The sequence below is a fragment of the Rhincodon typus genome, chromosome 8, assembly GCF_021869965.1.
Source record: "Rhincodon typus isolate 14 chromosome 8, sRhiTyp1.1, whole genome shotgun sequence".
In the NCBI taxonomy this organism is placed as follows: Eukaryota; Metazoa; Chordata; class Chondrichthyes; order Orectolobiformes; family Rhincodontidae; genus Rhincodon; species Rhincodon typus.
In genome coordinates this window covers 36303704-36314854 of record NC_063339.1, presented here as the reverse complement: position 1 = coordinate 36314854, position 11151 = coordinate 36303704, and the positions used below count along the sequence as shown (strand labels likewise).

General features: G+C 38.1%; 1 long non-coding RNA gene across 1 annotated transcript; it reads left to right on the top strand.

The window, feature by feature from the left end:
- Window positions 1-4115: 4115 nt before the first annotated feature.
- Window positions 4116-10719, top strand: LOC125483646. The gene is made up of 2 exons (XR_007262586.1): window positions 4116-4250; window positions 8344-10719. It is a non-coding gene; the product is annotated as an uncharacterized LOC125483646 (long non-coding RNA).
- Window positions 10720-11151: the final 432 nt, after the last annotated feature.

The following is an 11151-nucleotide window of genomic DNA, read 5'->3' as shown; positions in this document are numbered from 1 at the left end:
TGTGTCTTATTTCATGTACTTTGCACCCTCTTTGCACGTTTAAAACATCATTTCTTATCTAGAACATCTTTGCAATGTTCCATTACTGTACCTAGAAGTAACAAAATATCTTTTAGGTCAGCATTCAGACATTTTCCTAAACAATGTTTCACTATACTGAAAGTTTCACATTTAATGTGGTTAAGTGGTTAAATGCATCATTGATTCCTTGAAAGAAACAAAGAAGTCCTTGGTGGAAGTAATCTACAGGTCCCCAAACAGTTGTCATGCAGTGGGTATAAACCAAGAAATACTAGGTGCTTGTAAGAAAGGTATACCAATAATCATGGGTGATTTTAATATGCATATAGACTGGATTAATCAAATTGACGTGGGTAGCCTCAGGGAGAGTTTATTTAATGTATTAGAGACTGTGTGTTTCTTGGAGCAATATGGTTTGGAACCAACCAGAAACCAGCCTGTTCTGGATTTGGTATTGTGTAATGCGGTGGAATTAATTAATCTCGTTGTAACGGATCTTATAGGGAAGAGTAATCATAGCATGATAGAAGTTAAAATTCAATTCAGGGGCAAGAAACTAGAGTTCTACATTATCGTTCTGTAGTTAACGAAAGATAATTCCACAGACGTGAAGAAACATTTGGCCCAAGTGCACTGGGAAGGAAAACTAAAAAGTGGGGACAGTTGATGAGCAGTGGCATGTGTTTAAGGAAATACTCAATTGCTCCCAGCTAAATATATATTCCAGAAAGGAAAAAAAGTTTGAGAGAGGGAGAAAAGATCATCCATAGCTAAGCAAGGAAGCTCTTTAACTTATTATAAAGACAAAATCTAAGGCATAGCATATTGCAAAGTCAAGTGGCAGGCTGGAAGAGTGGGAACCTTTTAAAGATCAACAAAGGGTAACAGAAAAAAGTAATAAAAAGAATGAAGGTGAATTATGAAAGAAAATTAGCACAAGATACAAAAACAGAAAGCAAAAGCTTCTATAAGTAACATTCCCTTTAAGGTGTGCAGCTGCATGTGTGCGGAGCCGCCTTCAAGGTTCCATTTACAGCAGTCAGCATCAGCGCGCTTATTGTGACATTGACTTTTGGTTCCACACACAGGCCGTAGAAGCTCGTGCAACTAGGAATAAACTTAGAGGGAATGTTATCTATAAGTATACAAAATAGAAGAGACTACCCAAAGTAAATATTGGTCCCTTAGAGGACAAGACTTGGGAGCTGTTAATGGAAGACACTGAAATGGCAGTAGTTTCCATCAGTTTTCATGCCAGAGAACGCTGAAACCATCCCAGTAGTGATGGGTAATGTGGAAGTTAAAGAAATGGAGGAACTTAAAACAATCTCAATCATAGGTGAAAAGGTACTGACAAAATTATTGGGAGTAAAGGTAGGCAAGTTCCCAGACCCTGATGGCCTATGTCATTAGCTTGTAAATGTTTCTATAGATATGGTGATTTCTTTTTAAATGGTTTTTAGCCCTATCCCATTATATACATTGACGCAGAGTTTTAGGACAAAATAAGTTAGACAAGTTCCAGTTTAAAAGGTTAGAAAGTATTTTTTAAGGCTTTAGGAAATATCTCTAGCATGTTCTTTTTCTCTCCCCCTAATTTTGGGTGATTCTGTGAAATCCTTGGAAAGAGTTACATGGACAGAGCAGTGCTCCTAAGAAGGACGGAATATAGTGAAACCAGATTATCTTGGAGCAAGGAGTTTGTGACAGTCACAACCTAGAAATGTTGGGATAAAACTCTGAAGAGGATTTGAAACTGAGTGCATTTAAACTAAGGTGTATGATAACCAGAAATAAGTTATCTGAGGTTTCAGTCTAGGATTTAACACAATAGTTACCATAACATTATCAAGGTGTTAGGAAAAGACTTTCTTCCTGCGATGTGAAGACTGTAAAATGTTGCTTTTGGGTACTGTATAGGGGATATATTTTGGATTTGAAAAGTTTTTTTGGGCTAAATGAGATTATACTTCACTGTTAATGTCCTGTCCTGAATTTATAAGTAAATAACTTGGTTTATTGTATTTAATCTTCATTTCCTTTGCTAAATAAATTTGTTTTATTTTTAAATAAAAATTGCGTGCTTATGTCAGTAAGAGACAACTTTGTTAATACTAAAACTTCATAAAATATGATTCATCAAGTTGGGTTTCAGTCTGGGATCTGACATGTCTAGTAATAGCATCAGCTAGGATCATAATATTTTAAATCCATATATTATCTCCATCTCATTCATGTGAAAACGTGTCTTTCTCCTTTCTTTTAAGCAACAGATATTCAGTTAACCGAAATAGAGGTAATTAATTAGCAGCACTTTAAATAAACAAACTATATCTAACTTATTTATTCACTATTCCTTCTCGTTATGATCCCAGCTGATGGTAATACTGAACAAGTCAGATCCCAGACTGAGATCAGATGATATTTGTTTTTATTTTTTGTTTACCGTGGAGGTCAGTGACTAAACATGTTAACAAGAGTTTACCAAAACAAAAGAACATAACTTTTAATGGAAGAACAAAAATGTTTATTGCACCAAAGGAAAACATGTGAACTATGTTCACACCATACTAGAACTAGCTAAAATCATCTCATTAGAAGTATTAGAAAGTTTAAAGCCTTCTACCCCAACAACAAACTTAGACACCCAAAGCTTAATGACAGCACTGTAGGATGTCTTTCTCTCTTACACCTTCACAGATGTTTGCTTCTGCAGAGATAGTGGGAACTGCTGATGCTGGAGTCTGAGAATAACAAGGTGTAGAGCTGGATGAACACAGCAGGCCAGGCAGCATCAGAGGAGCAGGAAAGCTGACGTTTCAGGTCTGGACCCTTCTTCAGAAAGGGGGGAGAGGAAGGGGGCTCTGAAATAAATAGAGAGAGGGGGAGGCGATGATATAAGGTGGATAGGTGGAGAGAAGACGGACAGGTCAAGGAGCCAGGGATGAAGCCAGTAAAGGTGAGTGTAGGTAGGGAGTTAGGATGGGAGTTGGTCAGTGAGGAGCAAGGGGCAGGTAGGTGGGAGGGAAGATGCTCAGGTCAAGGAGGTGGGGATGAGGAGATTTTGAAGCTTGTAAAGTCCACATTGAGACCATTGGGCTGCAGGGTTCCCAGGTGGAATATGAGGTCCTGTTCCTGCTGCCTTCGGGTGGCATCGTGGCTTCTGCAGTTTTCTCAGGATACCACCTCCAACCCTGTCCTGAATGGTTTGGGGACTTCTACTAAGAGTACTTCTGGTGTTATAAACTTCTGTCACTGAAATGAACCTGTTTCAGTTCGTCTTTCGTCTTCCCTCTTCCCTCTCAAGGTTTAAAATTCAAGTCAGCAAAAACTTTAGTACTGTAATTACTTCCTTGGAGGGTGGTGTTATGCAAGACGTTCAACTAAAAGTTTTTTTATTTGGGATGCTATTTTTAGTTTGCTGTTCTAAGTGACTTTCTGCTGTATATAAAACAAAATAGACATTCACTCAACTGAAATCTATTCTTAATCCACTTTAAAACCCAAGTTGCCAAATAATAATAATGTATCATGAGCCTCCATCACATTCTGAACAGTAACCTTATTTGAAATTTGCTAATTTTGTGTCTGACTTTTTGTTATTTCTATTAATCGCTGATTTTAATAGATTCCTAAATTTCACTTGAAATTTATCCTGATGAAAGGTGTAGCTTACAAAAAGGTGTAGCTTACTTGGTCCTTTGTTTTAGGAAACTCCACCTATAAATATTGGCATTTTCAAAGGTACATGTCAGAAATCCCAAAGAGCAGTGTCAGACAAGTGAAGTAAAATATCATTACAGATTTTATCATTAAAGTAACAGAAGTATGTTTCAGGGAATAAACTGTAGATATAGAACCTCCCCAAAAAATCGTGTTTTGAAAATGGTTTCATTAGCCAAACAGCACTGTAATCCTGTGACAATTTCTGGTAAGTTCTAAAAATGTAGATGCACATCATATTGGTTAATGACTGTATTAGCTACTAGCTTATAAATTTTAATATCACCAGTCACTGTGATAGAAGATAGATAAAACTTGTGAAGTGCATCAGTACAAGTAACACGTTTTCCGTTACGAGACTAATGAACTAAATCTCTTGTTTTCCAGGGAAGTACTGCTTTGTGGCTTTTGCCTGTAGCCCAAGAGTTGCCTGATTTTATCGGTTCAGACAAAAGTGAACTTGAGACAAAACTGAAAACTTTATATATGGACTATCCAGACATTGGGTAAATTGGTGTGCTTCGTATTAAATTTATCCAGATATACTTTTAATACTGTTTTAAGGACTTTTTGGAGTGGCGTTAAATTCTTCAAAGGACCCCATCCCACTGAGTCCCACCACAACCCCACCTTCTGCGGATGCTAAGTGAGTTGAGACCCTACCTGTCAAATAACCGACATGACCATTTACTCTTGGCAGGGTGTTAACTGATTCGGGCCAAGACTTGGACAGCAACCAGTCTGCCCAATTGACAGATAGTTATGTAGTCCCAGCAACACCAGGTTTGAGCAGTTGCTAGTGCATATGTTGCATACAGTCCAGAAGAGAGTGGAGCTAATGGAAGCCAATATACATCTAAGTATGAACTATGATGCAATCCACGCTGGCAGCCCCCAGCAAGAGGAATTGGAGACCATGTTTGAGAGGCTAGGCTTGGCAGTAGGGAGGTGTGAGCTTGGGGAAGAATGCCTCTGACAGGCATAGAGAACCCAGCAACAGCTGCCTTGCTGTCCACTTGAGGTGGGCCACCACCAGCCATGGGTGAAATAGCAGCGGAACTGGAGGAGGCACTTTACTAGCCATTAATTGACCACTTAAGGATTTCAATGGACTGAAATATGTGCAGGCTACACAAAAGCATGCCCAATAAAATGTGAGTCAAATCAGTGTGGACCAGTGGGTGGCAGACTGACCACTGCTGTATTTTCCATGCACCCACACCCCACCTTTAAGCACTGGCGAGGAGCATAAAATCCGGCAGTTGACCTTTGGTTTTCCAGTATAGAAATACATGCACTGAAATCGTATATTGAGTATTTGGCCCGACTTTTTGGATTGTTCCGCAATCAATTTTGAACCATAGTTTGGTTAAATTATTGAGTATAAATATGCGGAAGTAGTTTAGGTTTTGTATTGTTTTCTCTCAGTTCTCTGGTTATGAACACTGTATGGCTCACCTAATTTCTGCCATCTACGTACAGAAAAGGAACAAGAATAGGCCCCTTGGTACTCTTGAGCCTGCTCTGCCATTTCATAATGTCATGGTTGATTTGATATTAACGTCAACTCCTACACTTTTACATATTCTTGATAACCTTTAATCCCTTGGTAATCAAGAATGTTTTTACCTCTGCCTTAAAACTATAGATTCAGCATCCATTGCTTTTTGAAGAAGGAAATTCCAAAAACACTCAACCCTCAAAAAAAGCTTCCTCAACTCTGTTTTAAATGAGTGCCCCCTTAGTTTTAAACTATGATCCCGGTTCGAGATTCTCTGACAAGAAGAAACATCCTTGCAACATCTTCCCAGTCAGTCCCTTCAGGATCTTTGTATGTTTCAGTTAAGTCACCTTTGACTCTTTTTTAAATTCTAAAGCACACAGTTCTAGCCTGTCTAGCCTATCCTCATAAGGCAGTCCTCTCATTCTATGTACTAGTCTACCAAACTTCCTCTGAACTGCTTCCAATGCATTAACATACTTCCAAAAGTACGGTAACAAGTACTGTACACAGTACTCCAGATGTGGTCCTATATAACTGAAGCATAATCTCCCTACCCTGGCATTCAATTCCCCTCACAATAAAACATAACATTCTCTTAATTTTACTAATTACTTGCTTTACCTTCATACTAATCTTCTGCAATTCATGCGCTAGGACACCCAGATCTCTCTGCATCTGAGTTCTGCAACCTATCATCAGTTACATAATTTGCTTCTTTTTTTTGTTTCTGCCAAAATGAACAACTTCACACTTCCTTGTGAAGTACGGGGGTTCTGCAATATTGCAATAGTTGTGTTCCTGCACAACATTGTGCTATAGAAAATTGCGCTATATAAATAACGAGGCCTATGAGAAAAGCAGGGTTAGGGGCAGACCACCAAAAAATATTACTCAAAATTGCTCAAAAGCCTAACACAAAGGATAGGACAGTTTGAATAAATTTTAATTCATATCTAATAATAAAACAAAAGTAAATTTAACACCTTATCTTGAAAAAATGTCAAGATGATTTGATGGGCGAGATTTTGAGGTTGTTCTATTATTAATGCAGGGGCTGAGGGTCATTGTCATCATCACCTTCAGGTGCAGTTGTCGTTGCAGGATTAGGGTGAAAAATAGTTAATCCAGAAGTGGATGGCTGTGGTTCATTATCTTCTGACTGTTTCTTGGGGGTTGGCTTAAAAAAGATATCCAGTTTTTTGCTGCTTTGCTCTTTTTCTTCTTTCATGAAGAAGCTGTTCATAGGGTGCCAAATAAGATCTTATTCACGAACTGCCACCCTGCTGCTTTCTGCACTGTAATCATTCTCCTCTAAGAGCTGCAACTGCTTTTCAAATTCCCTCAGGATATAAGAGAAAACAGAAGTGGTAAGCTCTTGTGGTGCTGCATCCTGGGCTTCATCTTCTTTATCTGCAGCTTCCACTTCCCCTTCAGTGACAAGTTGTTGTAGATCAACTGCAGAGAGGTCTTGACAGTGGGACTCAAGCAGCTCTTCAACATCCTCATTCTCAACTTCTTCAAATCCAATTTATTTTGCAAGATCAACACAATGTTCTTTATTTCTTGGGAGCTCCTCTGATGGATCAAAGGATTAAAACCTTGTAAAAAAATCTGGGAGAAACTTCCACCAAACTGCATGCAAGCAGTCCTTTTCTGACATCACCCCAGGCCTCCGTGATAATGTAAATTACATTCTTGATGTTAAAGCTCTTCCAAAATTGAAAAAGACTGTCCTTATCCCCCTCAGTGTCTGTAATCAGCCTCTTAAATATGCGCCTTAAATAATAAGCTTTAAAAGCTGCTATTGCACCCCTGGTCAGAGATATTAAGAACTGCGGATGCTGGAGTCAAAGATAACCGTGTGGAGCCGGAGGAACACAGCAGGTCAGGCACCATCAGAGGAGCAGGAAAGTTGATGTTTCGGGTTGGGACATTTCTGAAGAAGGGTCCCGACCCAAAACGTCAACTTCCCTGCTCCTCCATTGCACCCTGGTCCATGGGTTAAAGGAGAGAGGTTGTGTTTGAGGCTAGAAATAGCACTTTGATGTTTTCAGGAAGTTCATCAATGGTGGGAGGATGGCTTGGCGCAATACCCAAGATGAGGAGAGTCTTGAAATTCAATTTTTTTTTTTCCTGCAATACTTTCTAAAAACATCTTCTAAAACAACAATAAGGTCAGAAAAAATTTGTCCCATCATCCAACCTATTTTGCGCACCGATGGAGTCGCATTATAGCCAACACAAGTTTGTGTTTTAGAAATAGCATTCCTCTAATTGTCAGTCGTATTGTAGCCAATTTGCATTGATGGAACACCTGTTGTAGCAGAATCCCCTGTACACTTCTTTGCCAGATTTTTGCCCACTCACTGAACCTATCTATATTCATTTGTAGGGTCGCTGTGACCTCTTCACAGCTTGTTTTCTTACCTATCCTTGTAATTAGCAAATTTAGCTACCATACGTGGAATCATAGAATCCCTACAGTGTGAAAGCAGGCCATTGGGCCCATTGAGTCCGCACTGACCCTCCTAGGAGCATCTCTCCCGCACCCCCCCCAAATCTCTGTATGGGGACAATGTGCAAACTGCACACAAATAGCCATCCGAGGGTAGAATTGAACCCAGGTTCCTAGTGCTGTGAGGCAGCAGTGCTAACTACTGAGCCACCACGCAGCTCTGGTAACTGTAACTTTCTTGAGTTCTTTTCACCCACCAACTTTCAATTCCTGATTTACTGTTTCCAGCATGCTACCATAACCACTTCCTTTCTATCTCTCTCTCACATTTGTTCTTGGCTACTAAACTGAAGCTGAGCCGGCTACTATTATCTCTGGCCTCATTAAAGGTTTCTCTTTTGACCTTCCCTTAATCTCTTTCATCTCTACACCATTTTTCAGCTCTCCTCTAAAGTAAACTCAACTTAATTCCTGCCCCACTACATCTTCGTTTCCTTTACTCCTGCTGTTATCTGCTTGAATTCTTTGTGAATTGTTATCCTTGGTGCCTTTATTATATGAATGTTCGGCCAAACGTTTAAAATTAATCTTCTAGTTTATGAAAACATTCTTCTAATGTCTATGTTCCTCTAATTTACAGTGAGAAACATCTTTTAGCACTTCTTCATTTTCGTGGAATATTGAGAGGAAAAAGGAAAAGCAACTTAATTAAGTATTTCAACCAAGTGGTAAAAGAATCAGAAGACTCAGTAACACTATCCCACCCTCTTTTTGAAGAAGTTAAAATCGAGGGACAACTGAACTGCATGTCTTAATTTACATGAGAGTTTAAATGTATTTTAAGCTTATCAAGCATTCTTGGGCACAATGTGTTAATATAGATGCTTCCAATATATAATGGCTATGTTGATCTAAAAATTTCATTCATTTACTTATTTGAAAATCTGTGCGCCTACTATCCATAATTCTCTTTGCTGTTTGTCTTAAAATTTTCACTACATTGACGTGATTTAGTTCTTATGTTCAGACTGCCTCTATATGACGATAAGAGAGTTAGTTTTATTGAAAAGGAGGATTTGAATATTTGGCATCTTGATTCCATAGTAATGAATTCTGTCAAATAGCAAAGAAAGTAGAAAGCCTCCAGATATAGTCTTTGTCTGCTGGGGAGATAAACAAAATTCTAGCCATGCGCCATACTCCCTTTACAAGGAATCATTGACAATTTCTGTTCCAATATTATTGAGTGAAACTACGAAGAGGAGCATGGGCTAGCCTATAAATAGGGACATCTGTAGAAAAGCAGAATCTGAGGAAAAACTTGAACTTTAATTCACTTTGGTTTAATTATCTTAAACAAAACTTCACATTTATCATTGAGAGCACAAGCCTTGATAGGAAGCAGTGATGTGAACCAATGGAAGTGTGTTCAACCTACATTTGAGATTACAGTTTTCTTTCACCCAACTTTAAATGGAAGCTGTTGCAGCAAAAATGAAATAATTTTGTCTGCTGTACATAATTATGTTCTTTCCTTCAAGTAATGGTAATTTTGAGGTTGGAACAAGATGATTTTGAAGGAATGACACTTAGGTGCTGGTACATACAGCACCAAATAACATTATAATTTTTCTAGAATTTGTTTAACACTAAAAAACATTTCCTCTAGGCAATAGGGATGTGACCAAACAACAGAGGAAATATTTAAGTGCATATTGGTTGGTCAGAGAGATGGTTTTACGAAGGGCATTATGTTAAGGGCCAGTGGTGAGGATGCAGAGGGTTATAAAGGGGTGATTCTGAAGCATAGGATTTAGATAACAGATGGCAAAGTCATGATTTATGAGGTGAAAGGAGGGAGCTTGCACAAAAGGCCAGAATCAGACAAACACAAAGTTTGGAGTGGGGTCAAGGCAGTAGAATGGGAGAGGTTACAGGGAAAGGGACGTATAACAGTAGGAGTAGGCTATACAGTCACTCCTGTTACACCCTTGTTGATCAATTTTACTGTTTCTTTCAGTATATCTTTGTTACCTAAAAAATGTCTATCAATCTCAATTTTAAAATTTAAAGTATCCAGCATGCTGAGGTTTCTAGACACGCATCCTTTGTTTTTAAAAAGAAAGCCTCCATCCTGACTTGGTCTTGGTGCCTGTACGAGTCCATCACAAATAGTAATTAGTCTGAAGCCAGCAGAATGATGAACCAAAATCACTGTTCAATGGTGATAATTTAAGAAGTAAAACATGAGCAGTCGTGTTTCGAGAATCAAATTATGGTGACAGTACAGTAGAAATCTGTTATTTCAGAAAATAGAAAGTTTGCAATTATTGAAAATATTTTATTATGCAAAATACAGTTTACTAGCCTCTTTAATAATCAATAACGATCTCTGCTAATGTATAGCCAGATAATCTTTTGGTTACAGATGACATTGTGACAAACTTCTTTTGATTCTGAAATTGTGCTACGTTTACCGAGATATTGAAAAAATGAAGATACATCCAGGTTATTTGGAAACACTGATGATGCCGCAACCAAGAGAAACACCCAGTCTAGGAATCCAAAAGCATAATAGTTGTCTTGCATAACATATTTAAACAACTGTGACCAAGCTGAATAATTTTTGGAAATCTCAACATTGATTGCATAGCTAAAGTCATGAACTTGCTATGAACCCATACTTTCCCACTTGAAGATGCAGTTCAAGGATTCTTTCATGAGTTGATTCAGTCAACTGAAGCTAGCTTTTAAAAGCATCATCCAATCTTGCCAAGTATGTGGCTGTTGCAACAGTATTTACTATAACAGCATCCATGAAAATCTTCACAAATTCCTTTACACCAGGAGAATTTCATTTAAAGATCATAAATGTATCTGTAATTAAAACAAATGTGCTGGAAATAATCAGGCTGATCATCAATGTGAAACATTATGCTTATTTCTTTTCAACGGATGTTGCCTGACACCCTGAGCATTTTCAGCAGATTATTTTTTAATAAAAAATTTCAGCATCTGCAGTGTTTGTTTTTCCAAATAGTTACAGTACTTCTGACATTCTATAGAATAGAAAAAATATCACTTGAAAGATGTGCAGTATAGAGTTTGAGACTGTTTCCTTAATTGATTAGTACTGCTTTTTTGAGTAGAACTTTCGCTAAACTGTGGTTCTTTTTCCTAAAAGAGCTTATTATGCTGAGTGAATTCTTTATCACAACATCAAAACAGTGTGCTTTTGTTTCATAATTGGCTAGTATATGATTATTTTAATCACAAGAAATGTTTGCAAGATCACATTGATAAACGATTGTTAACACAAAACTTCTCCACGTAATCTTACTTAGTTATGTTCAGTTTAATGAGATCTCTAGTATGTTTGAAACTCTGAAGAGTTTGCTTCAAGAGAGTCAGGATGAAGAGGTGAGTGTAGTGGCCATCACTAAGCAGA